The sequence below is a fragment of the Phyllobates terribilis genome, unplaced genomic scaffold, assembly GCF_046119375.1.
Source record: "Phyllobates terribilis strain yellow unplaced genomic scaffold, ASM4611937v1 Scaffold_4__5_contigs__length_816908805, whole genome shotgun sequence".
Lineage (NCBI taxonomy): Eukaryota > Metazoa > Chordata > Amphibia > Anura > Dendrobatidae > Phyllobates > Phyllobates terribilis.
Genome location: NW_027362764.1, coordinates 680,612,891 through 680,625,764, shown reverse-complemented (window position 1 = coordinate 680,625,764; position 12,874 = coordinate 680,612,891).

Below are 12,874 nucleotides of genomic sequence, written 5' to 3'. Positions count from 1 at the left end.
CAGACCTCCATCAGGTTGCAAATTGAATATAATATTTTTCTGCATCTAGCTCTGAAAAAATGTTTGGCCTTCTAGCAGTGTGTGGGACTTGTTCTATTAGTCCATCTATACTGACCTCCATCAGGTTGCAAACTGAATATAATTTTTTTCTACATCTACCTCTGAAAAAATATTTGGGCTTCTAGCTGTGTGTGGGACTTGTTCTATTAGTCCATCTATACTGACCTCCATAAGGTTGCAAACTGAATATAATTTTTTTCTGCATCTACCTCTGAAAAAATATTTGGCCTTCAAGCTGTGTGTGGGACTTGTTCTATTAGTCCATCTATACTGACATCCATCAGGTTGCAAATTGAATATAATATTTTTCTGCATCTAGCTCTGAAAAAATGTTTGGCCTTCTAGCAGTGTGTGGGACTTGTTCTATTAGTCCATCTATACTGACCTCCATCAGGTTGCAAACTGAATATATTTTTTTCTGCATCTACCTCTGAAAAAATATTGGGCTTCTAGCTGTATGTAGGACTTGTTCTATTAATCCATCTATACAGACCTCCATCAGGTTGCAAATTGAATATAATATTTTTCTGCATCTAGCTCTGAAAAAATGTTTGGCCTTCTAGCAGTGTGTGGGACTGGTTCTATTAGTCCATCTATACTGACCTCCATCAGGTTGCAAACTGAATATAATTTTTTTCTGCATCTAGCACTGAAAAAATATTTGGCCTTCTAGCTGTGTGTGGGACTTGTTCTATTAGTCCATCTATACTGACCTCCATCAGGTTGCAAATTGAATATAATATTTTTCTGCATCTAGCTCTGAAAAAAATGTTTGGCCTTCTAGCAGTGTGTGGGACTTGTTCTATTAGTCCATCTATACTGACCTCCATCAGGTTGCAAACTGAATATATTTTTTTCTGCATCTACCTCTGAAAACATATTGAGCTTCTAGCTGTGTGTGGGACTTGTTCTATTAATCCATCTATACAGACCTCCATCAGGTTGCAAACTGAATTTATTTTTTTTCTGCATCTACCTCTGAAAAAATATTTGGGCTTTTAGCTGTGTGTGGGACTTGTTCTATTAGTCCATCTATACTGACCTCCATAAGGTTGCAAACTGAATATAATTTTTTTCTGCATCTACCTCTGAAAAAATATTTGGCCTTCTAGCTGTGTGTGGGACTTGTTCTATTAGTCCATCTATACTGACCTCCATCAGGTAGCAAATTGAATATAATATTTTTCTGCATCTAGCTCTGAAAAAATGTTTGGCCTTCTAGCAGTGTGTGGGACTTGTTCTATTAGTCCATCTATACTGACCTCCATCAGGTTGCAAACTGAATATATTTTTTTCTGCATCTACCTCTGAAAAAATATTGGGCTTCTAGCTTTGTGTGGGACTTGTTCTATTAATCCATCTATACAGACCTCCATCAGGTTGCAAACTGAATATATTTTCTTCTGCATCTACCTCTGAAAAAATATTGGGCTTCTAGCTGTGTGTGGGACTTGTTCTATTAATCCATCTATACAGACCTCCATCAGGTTGCAAAATGAATATATTTTTTTCTGCATCTACCTCTGAAAAAATATTGGGCTTCTAGCTGTGTGTGGGACTTGTTCTATTAATCCATCTATACAGACCTCCATCAGGTTGCAAACTGAATATAATTTTTTTCTGCATCTACCTCTGAAAAAATATTTGGGCTTCTAGCAGTGTGTGGGACTTGTTCTATTAGTCCATCTATACTGACCTCTATAAGGTCGCAAACTGAATATAATTTTTTTCTGCATCTAGCACTGAAAAAATATTTGGCCTTCTAGCAGTGTGTGGGACTTGTTCTATTAGTCATCTATACTGACCTCCATCAGGTTGCAAATTCAAAATAATTTTTTGTCTGCATCTACCTCTGAAAAAATATTTGGCCTTCTAGCAGTGTGTGGGACTTGTTCTATTAGTCCATCTATACTGACCTCCATCAGGTTGCAAATTGAATATAATATTTTTCTGCATCTAGCTCTGAAAAAATGTTTGGCCTTCTAGCAGTGTGTGGGACTTGTTCTATTAGTCCATCTATACTGACCTCCATCAGGTTGCAAACTGAAAATAATTTTTTTCTGCATCTACCTCTGAAAAAATATTTGGGCTTCTAGCTGTGTGTGGGACTTGTTCTATTAGTCCATCTATACTGACCTCCATAAGGTTGCAAACTGAATATAATTTTTTTCTGCATCTACCTCTGAAAAAATATTTGGCCTTCTAGCTGTGTGTGGGACCTGTTCTATTAGTCCATCTATACTGACCTCCATCAGGTTGCAAATTGAATATAATATTTTTCTGCATCTAGCTCTGAAAAAATGTTTGGCCTTCTAGCAGTGTGTGGGACTTGTTCTATTAGTCCATCTATACTGACCTCCATCAGGTTGCAAACTGAATATATTTTTTTCTGCATCTACCTCTGAAAAAATATTGGGCTTCTAGCTGTATGTAGGACTTGTTCTATTAATCCATCTATACAGACCTCCATCAGGTTGCAAATTGAATATAATATTTTTCTGCATCTAGCTCTGAAAAAATGTTTGGCCTTCTAGCAGTGTGTGGGACTTGTTCTATTAGTCCATCTATACTGACCTCCATCAGGTTGCAAACTGAATATAATTTTTTTCTGCATCTACCTCTGAAAAAATATTTGGGCTTCTAGCTGTGTGTGGGACTTGTTCTATTAGTCCATCTATACTGACCTCCATAAGGTTGCAAACTGAATATAATTTTTTTCTGCATCTACCTCTGAAAAAATATTTGGCCTTCTAGCTGTGTGTGGGACTTGTTCTATTAGTCCATCTATACTGACCTCCATCAGGTTGCAAATTGAATATAATATTTTTCTGCATCTAGCTCTGAAAAAATGTTTGGCCTTCTAGCAGTGTGTGGGACTTGTTCTATTAGTCCATCTATACTGACCTCCATCAGGTTGCAAACTGAATATATTTTTTTCTGCATCTACCTCTGAAAAAATATTGGGCTTCTAGATGTGTGTGGGACTTGTTCTATCAATCCATCTATACAGACCTCCATCAGGTTGCAAATTGAATATAATTTTTTCTGCATCTACCTCTGAAAAAATATTGGGCTTCTAGCTGTGTGTGGGACTTGTTCTATCAATCCATCTATACAGACTTCCATCAGGTTGCAAACTGAATTTATTTTTTTTCTGCATCTACCTCTGAAAAAATATTTGGGCTTCTAGCTGTGTGTGGGACTTGTTCTTTTAGTCCATCTATACTGACCTCCATAAGGTTGCAAACTGAATATAATTTTTTTCTGCATCTACCTCTGAAAAAATATTTGGCCTTCTAGCTGTGTGTGGGACTTGTTCTATTAGTCCATCTATACTGACCTCCATCAGGTTGCAAATTGAATATAATATTTTTCTGCATCTAGCTCTGAAAAAAATGTTTGGCCTTCTAGCAGTGTGTGGGACTTGTTCTATTAGTCCATCTATACTGACCTCCATCAGGTTGCAAACTGAATATATTTTTTTCTGCATCTACCTCTGAAAAAATATTGGGCTTCTAGCTGTGTGTGGGACTTGTTCTATTAATCCATCTATACAGACCTCCATCAGGTTGCAAACTGAATATATTTTCTTCTGCATCTACCTCTGAAAAAATATTGGGCTTCTAGCTGTGTGTGGGACTTGTTCTATTAATCCATCTATACAGACCTCCATCAGGTTGCAAACTGAATATATTTTTTTCTGCATCTACCTCTGAAAAAATATTGGGCTTCTAGCTGTGTGTGGGACTTGTTCTATTAATCCATCTATACAGACCTCCATCAGGTTGCAAACTGAATATAATTTTTTTCTGCATCTACCTCTGAAAAAATATTTGGGCTTCTAGCTGTGTGTGGGACTTGTTCTATTAGTCCATCTATACTGACCTCCATAAGGTTGCAAACTGAATATAATTTTTTTCTGCATCTACCTCTGAAAAAATATTTGGCCTTCTAGCTGTGTGTGAGACTTGTTCTATTAGTCCATCTATACTGACCTCCATCAGGTTGCAAATTGAATATAATATTTTTCTGCATCTAGCTCTGAAAAAATGTTTGGGCTTCTAGCAGTGTGTGGGACTTGTTCTATTAGTCCATCTATACTGACATCCATCAGGTTGCAAACTGAATATAATTTTTTTCTGCATCTACCTCTGAAAAAATATTTGGGCTTCTAGCTGTGTGTGGGACTTGTTCTATTAGTCCATCTATACTGACCTCCATAAGGTTGCAAACTGAATATAATTTTTTTCTGCATCTACCTCTGAAAAAATATTTGGCCTTCTAGCTGTGTGTGGGACTTGTTCTATTAGTCCATCTATACTGACCTCCATCAGGTTGCAAATTGAATATAATATTTTTCTGCATCTAGCTCTGAAAAAATGTTTGGCCTTCTAGCAGTGTGTGGGACTTGTTCTATTAGTCCATCTATACTGACCTCCATCAGGTTGCAAACTGAATATATTTTTTTCTGCATCTACCTCTGAAAAAATATTGGGCTTCTAGCTGTGTGTGGGACTTGTTCTATTAATCCATCTATACAGACCTTCATCAGGTTGCAAACTGAATATATTTTTTTCTGCATCTACCTCTGAAAAAATATTGAGCTTCTAGCTGTGTGTGGGACTTGTTCTATTAATCCATCTATACAGACCTCCATCAGGTTGCAAACTGAATTTAATTTTTTTCTGCATCTACCTCTGAAAAAATATTTGGGCTTCTAGCTGTGTGTGGGACTTGTTCTATTAGTCCATCTATACTGACCTCCATAAGGTTGCAAACTGAATATAATTTTTTTCTGCATCTACCTCTGAAAAAATATTGGGCTTCTAGCTGTGTGTGGGACTTGTTCTATTAATCCATCTATACAGACCTCCATCAGGTTGCAAACTGAATATATTTTCTTCTGCATCTACCTCTGAAAAAATATTGGGCTTCTAGCTGTGTGTGGGACTTGTTCTATTAATCCATCTATACAGACCTCCATCAGGTTGCAAACTGAATATATTTTTTTCTGCATCTACCTCTGAAAAAATATTGGGCTTCTAGCTGTGTGTGGGACTTGTTCTATTAATCCATCTATACAGACCTCCATCAGGTTGCAAACTGAATATAATTTTTTTCTGCATCTACCTCTGAAAAAATATTTGGGCTTCTAGCTGTGTGTGGGACTTGTTCTATTAGTCCATCTATACTGACCTCCATAAGGTTGCAAACTGAATATAATTTTTTTCTGCATCTACCTCTGAAAAAATATTTGGCCTTCTAGCTGTGTGTGAGACTTGTTCTATTAGTCCATCTATACTGACCTCCATCAGGTTGCAAATTGAATATAATATTTTTCTGCATCTAGCTCTGAAAAAATGTTTGGGCTTCTAGCAGTGTGTGGGACTTGTTCTATTAGTCCATCTATACTGACATCCATCAGGTTGCAAACTGAATATAATTTTTTTCTGCATCTACCTCTGAAAAAATATTTGGGCTTCTAGCTGTGTGTGGGACTTGTTCTATTAGTCCATCTATACTGACCTCCATAAGGTTGCAAACTGAATATAATTTTTTTCTGCATCTACCTCTGAAAAAATATTTGGCCTTCTAGCTGTGTGTGGGACTTGTTCTATTAGTCCATCTATACTGACCTCCATCAGGTTGCAAATTGAATATAATATTTTTCTTCATCTAGCTCTGAAAAAATGTTTGGCCTTCTAGCAGTGTGTGGGACTTGTTCTATTAGTCCATCTATACTGACCTCCATCAGGTTGCAAACTGAATATATTTTTTTCTGCATCTACCTCTGAAAAAATATTGGGCTTCTAGCTGTGTGTGGGACTTGTTCTATTAATCCATCTATACAGACCTCCATCAGGTTGCAAACTGAATATATTTTTTTCTGCATCTACCTCTGAAAAAATATTGAGCTTCTAGCTGTGTGTGGGACTTGTTCTATTAATCCATCTATACAGACCTCCATCAGGTTGCAAACTGAATTTAATTTTTTTCTGCATCTACCTCTGAAAAAATATTTGGGCTTCTAGCTGTGTGTGGGACTTGTTCTATTAGTCCATCTATACTGACCTCCATAAGGTTGCAAACTGAATATAATTTTTTTCTGCATCTACCTCTGAAAAAATATTTGGCCTTCTAGCTGTGTGTGGGACTTGTTCTATTAGTCCATCTATACTGACCTCCATCAGGTAGCAAATTGAATATAATATTTTTCTGCATCTAGCTCTGAAAAAATGTTTGGCCTTCTAGCAGTGTGTGGGACTTGTTCTATTAGTCCATCTATACTGACCTCCATCAGGTTGCAAACTGAATATATTTTTTTCTGCATCTACCTCTGAAAAAATATTGGGCTTCTAGCTGTGTGTGGGACTTGTTCTATTAATCCATCTATACAGACCTCCATCAGGTTGCAAACTGAATATATTTTCTTCTGCATCTACCTCTGAAAAAATATTGGGCTTCTAGCTGTGTGTGGGACTTGTTCTATTAATCCATCTATACAGACCTCCATCAGGTTGCAAACTGAATATATTTTTTTCTGCATCTACCTTTGAAAAAATATTTGGGCTTCTAGCTGTGTGTGGGACTTGTTCTATTAGTCCATCTATACTGACCTCCATAAGGTCGCAAACTGAATATAATTTTTTTCTGCATCTAGCACTGAAAAAATATTTGGCCTTCTAGCAGTGTGTGGGACTTGTTCTATTAGTCATCTATACTGACCTCCATCAGGTTGCAAATTCAAAATAATTTTTTGTCTGCATCTACCTCTGAAAAAATATTTGGCCTTCTAGCAGTGTGTGGGACTTGTTCTATTAGTCCATCTATACTGACCTCCATCAGGTTGCAAATTGAATAAAATATTTTTCTGCATCTAGCTCTGAAAAAATGTTTGGCCTTCTAGCAGTGTGTGGGACTTGTTCTATTAGTCCATCTATACTGACCTCCATCAGGTTGCAAACTGAAAATAATTTTTTTCTGCATCTACCTCTGAAAAAATATTTGGGCTTCTAGCTGTGTGTGGGACTTGTTCTATTAGTCCATCTATACTGACCTCCATAAGGTTGCAAACTGAATATAATTTTTTTCTGCATCTACCTCTGAAAAAATATTTGGCCTTCTAGCTGTGTGTGGGACCTGTTCTATTAGTCCATCTATACTGACCTCCATCAGGTTGCAAATTGAATATAATATTTTTCTGCATCTAGCTCTGAAAAAATGTTTGGCCTTCAAGCAGTGTGTGGGACTTGTTCTATTAGTCCATCTATACTGACCTCCATCAGGTTGCAAACTGAATATATTTTTTTCTGCATCTACCTCTGAAAAAATATTGGGCTTCTAGCTGTGTGTGGGACTTGTTCTATTAATCCATCTATACAGACCTCCATCAGGTTGCAAACTGAATATATTTTCTTCTGCATCTACCTCTGAAAAAATATTGGGCTTCTAGCTGTGTGTGGGACTTGTTCTATTAATCCATCTATACAGACCTCCATCAGGTTGCAAACTGAATATATTTTTTTCTGCATCTACCTTTGAAAAAATATTTGGGCTTCTAGCTGTGTGTGGGACTTGTTCTATTAGTCCATCTATACTGACCTCCATAAGGTCGCAAACTGAATATAATTTTTTTCTGCATCTAGCACTGAAAAAATATTTGGCCTTCTAGCAGTGTGTGGGACTTGTTCTATTAGTCATCTATACTGACCTCCATCAGGTTGCAAATTCAAAATAATTTTTTGTCTGCATCTACCTCTGAAAAAATATTTGGCCTTCTAGCAGTGTGTGGGACTTGTTCTATTAGTCCATCTATACTGACCTCCATCAGGTTGCAAATTGAATAAAATATTTTTCTGCATCTAGCTCTGAAAAAATGTTTGGCCTTCTAGCAGTGTGTGGGACTTGTTCTATTAGTCCATCTATACTGACCTCCATCAGGTTGCAAATTGAATATAATATTTTTCTGCATCTAGCTCTGAAAAAATGTTTGGCCTTCTAGCAGTGTGTGGGACTTGTTCTATTAGTCCATCTATACTGACCTCCATCAGGTTGCAAACTGAATATATTTTTTTCTGCATCTACCTCTGAAAAAATATTGGGCTTCTAGTTGTATGTAGGACTTGTTCTATTAATCCATCTATACAGACCTCCATCAGGTTGCAAATTGAATATAATATTTTTCTGCATCTAGCTCTGAAAAAATGTTTGGCCTTCTAGCAGTGTGTGGGACTTGTTCTATTAGTCCATCTATACTGACCTCCATCAGGTTGCAAACTGAATATAATTTTTTTCTACATCTACCTCTGAAAAAATATTTGGGCTTCTAGCTGTGTGTGGGACTTGTTCTATTAGTCCATCTATACTGACCTCCATAAGGTTGCAAACTGAATATAATTTTTTTCTGCATCTACCTCTGAAAAAATATTTGGCCTTCTAGCTGTGTGTGGGACTTGTTCTATTAGTCCATCTATACTGACCTCCATCAGGTTGCAAATTGAATATAATATTTTTCTGCATCTAGCTCTGAAAAAATGTTTGGCCTTCTAGCAGTGTGTGGGACTTGTTCTATTAGTCCATCTATACTGACCTCCATCAGGTTGCAAACTGAATATATTTTTTTCTGCATCTACCTCTGAAAAAATATTGTTCTTCTAGCTGTATGTAGGACTTGTTCTATTAATCCATCTATACAGACCTCCATCAGGTTGCAAATTGAATATAATATTTTTCTGCATCTAGCTCTGAAAAAATGTTTGGCCTTCTAGCAGTGTGTGGGACTGGTTCTATTAGTCCATCTATACTGACCTCCATCAGGTTGCAAACTGAATATAATTTTTTTCTGCATCTAGCACTGAAAAAATATTTGGCCTTCTAGCTGTGTGTGGGACTTGTTCTATTAGTCCATCTATACTGACCTCCATCAGGTTGCAAATTGAATATAATATTTTTCTGCATCTAGCTCTGAAAAAAATGTTTGGCCTTCTAGCAGTGTGTGGGACTTGTTCTATTAGTCCATCTATACTGACCTCCATCAGGTTGCAAACTGAATATATTTTTTTCTGCATCTACCTCTGAAAAAATATTGGGCTTCTAGCTGTGTGTGGGACTTGTTCTATTAATCCATCTATACAGACCTCCATCAGGTTGCAAACTGAATATATTTTTTTCTGCATCTACCTCTGAAAAAATATTGAGCTTCTAGCTGTGTGTGGGACTTGTTCTATTAATCCATCTATACAGACCTCCATCAGGTTGCAAACTGAATTTAATTTTTTTCTGCATCTACCTCTGAAAAAATATTTGGGCTTCTAGCTGTGTGTGGGACTTGTTCTATTAGTCCATCTATACTGACCTCCATAAGGTTGCAAACTGAATATAATTTTTTTCTGCATCTACCTCTGAAAAAATATTTGGCCTTCTAGCTGTGTGTGGGACTTGTTCTATTAGTCCATCTATACTGACCTCCATCAGGTAGCAAATTGAATATAATATTTTTCTGCATCTAGCTCTGAAAAAATGTTTGGCCTTCTAGCAGTGTGTGGGACTTGTTCTATTAGTCCATCTATACTGACCTCCATCAGGTTGCAAACTGAATATATTTTTTTCTGCATCTACCTCTGAAAAAATATTGGGCTTCTAGCTGTGTGTGGGACTTGTTCTATTAATCCATCTATACAGATCTCCATCAGGTTGCAAACTGAATATATTTTCTTCTGCATCTACCTCTGAAAAAATATTGGGCTTCTAGCTGTGTGTGGGACTTGTTCTATTAATCCATCTATACAGACCTCCATCAGGTTGCAAACTGAATATATTTTTTTCTGCATCTACCTCTGAAAAAATATTGGGCTTCTAGCTGTGTGTGGGACTTGTTCTATTAATCCATCTATACAGACCTCCATCAGGTTGCAAACTGAATATAATTTTTTTCTGCATCTACCTCTGAAAAAATATTTGGGCTTCTAGCTGTGTGTGGGACTTGTTCTATTAGTCCATCTATACTGACCTCCATAAGGTCGCAAACTGAATATAATTTTTTTCTGCATCTAGCACTGAAAAAATATTTGGCCTTCTAGCAGTGTGTGGGACTTGTTCTATTAGTCATCTATACTGACCTCCATCAGGTTGCAAATTCAAAATAATTTTTTGTCTGCATCTACCTCTGAAAAAATATTTGGCCTTCTAGCAGTGTGTGGGACTTGTTCTATTAGTCCATCTATACTGACCTCCATCAGGTTGCAAATTGAATATAATATTTTTCTGCATCTAGCTCTGAAAAAATGTTTGGCCTTCTAGCAGTGTGTGGGACTTGTTCTATTAGTCCATCTATACTGACCTCCATCAGGTTGCAAACTGAAAATAATTTTTTTCTGCATCTACCTCTGAAAAAATATTTGGGCTTCTAGCTGTGTGTGGGACTTGTTCTATTAGTCCATCTATACTGACCTCCATCAGGTTGCAAATTGAATATAATATTTTTCTGCATCTAGCTCTGAAAAAAATGTTTGGCCTTCTAGCAGTGTGTGGGACTTGTTCTATTAGTCCATCTATACTGACCTCCATCAGGTTGCAAACTGAATATATTTTTTTCTGCATCTTCCTCTGAAAAAATATTGGGCTTCTAGCTGTGTGTGGGACTTGTTCTATTAATCCATCTATACAGACCTCCATCAGGTTGCAAACTGAATATATTTTCTTCTGCATCTACCTCTGAAAAAATATTGGGCTTCTAGCTGTGTGTGGGACTTGTTCTATTAATCCATCTATACAGACCTCCATCAGGTTGCAAACTGAATATATTTTTTTCTGCATCTACCTCTGAAAAAATATTGGGCTTCTAGCTGTGTGTGGGACTTGTTCTATTAATCCATCTATACAGACCTCCATCAGGTTGCAAACTGAATATAATTTTTTTCTGCATCTACCTCTGAAAAAATATTTGGGCTTCTAGCAGTGTGTGGGACTTGTTCTATTAGTCCATCTATACTGACCTCCATCAGGTTGCAAATTGAATATGATATTTTTCTGCATCTAGCTCTGAAAAAATGTTTAGCCTTCTAGCAGTGTGTGGGACTTGTTCTATTAGTCCATCTATACTGACCTCCATCAGGTTGCAAACTGAATATATTTTTTTCTGCATCTACCTCTGAAAAAATATTGGGCTTCTAGCTGTGTGTGGGACTTGTTCTATTAATCCATCTATACAGACCTCAATCAGGTTGCAAACTGAATATATTTTTTTCTGCATCTACCTCTGAAAAAATATTGGGCTTCTAGCTGTGTGTGGGACTTGTTCTATTAATCCATCTATACAGACCTCCATCAGGTTGCAAACTGAATATATTTTTTTCTGCATCTACCTCTGAAAAAATATTGGGCTTCTAGCTGTGTGTGGGACTTGTTCTATTAATCCATCTATACAGACCTCCATCAGGTTGCAAACTGAATATAATTTTTTTCTGCATCTACCTCTGAAAAAATATTGGGCTTCTAGCTGTGTGTGGGACTTGTTCTATTAGTCCATCTATACTGACCTCCATAAGGTTGCAAACTGAATATAATTTTTTTCTGCATCTAGCACTGAAAAAATATTTGGCCTTCTAGCAGTGTGTGGGACTTGTTCTATTAGTCATCTATACTGACCTCCATCAGGTTGCAAATTCAAAATAATTTTTTGTCTGCATCTACCTCTGAAAAAATATTTGGCCTTCTAGCAGTGTGTGGGACTTGTTCTATTAGTCCATCTATACTGACCTCCATCAGGTTGCAAACTGAATATAATTTTTTTCTGCATCTAACTCTGAAAAAATATTTGGCCTTCTAGCAGTGTGTGGGTCTCATTGTATTAGGCCATCTATACCAAGCTCCACCAGCTTTTCAATTAATAATAATTTTTTGCTGCATCTAGCCCTGAAAATAATTTTTCTTCCCAATAGTGGTAGCAATAGAAATATGGGGCGCGCTCCTGGCTTACAAAAATATACGCTTCATAACAAAAAACACCACCTTAGCGCACTGCATTAATAAGATGGCATCATTGTCTCTCCCAGTGCTAGGCCTACTACCCAGGCTAGCATTCCTGTGCCTAAAACACAATGTATGGGTCCGCGCTAGCCACTATGCTGAGTGGTCTAAAGCTGCTGCTAACGCTTTATAACAATTCAATTGGCAGATTTTCACAGAGCTCTTCCACAATGCCCACCCATCGGGACAACAGTTGCCCACCTTCCCTATGGGATCTAGTGGCGAATAGTTGATGCCATTAATCAGAGCGTCAGTTGCCCCGTCGACGTGGCAAGCATACGGTAAGGCATGGGAAGAGTGGACACGACTAGTAGCAGGCAGACGGGTTGACCAATGTGAACAAGCCAGATCACAAGTCACCATAGAATTTCTCCACCAGCTAATGATGAGGGGCATATCAGGGGCGTCAGCGCAGCGGTGTCTGACCGGAGTAGCATTTCACTTCCAACTACTGAATTGGGGAGATGTGACAAAGATTCATCATCAGACAATCCATAAAAGGGTGGAAAAGGGGTCAGCCAAGTCAGGAGTGTAGACGTCCCGTCCCGTGTCACTAAAACTGATTTCTCACATCATATCCCTAACACCATTAACATGACACTCACAATTTGAAGCAACACTACTGTCTACTGCATTTGTGATCGCCTTCTTCGGGGCGCTATGCATAAGCGAATTAGTCCCTCAATCCAAAATTAGCACCAGTGGAGGCTTATTACACCAGGACGTAGTCATAGGCAATAATGCAATACGTCTACGCATACACAAATCGAAAATGGTTCCAGCGGGC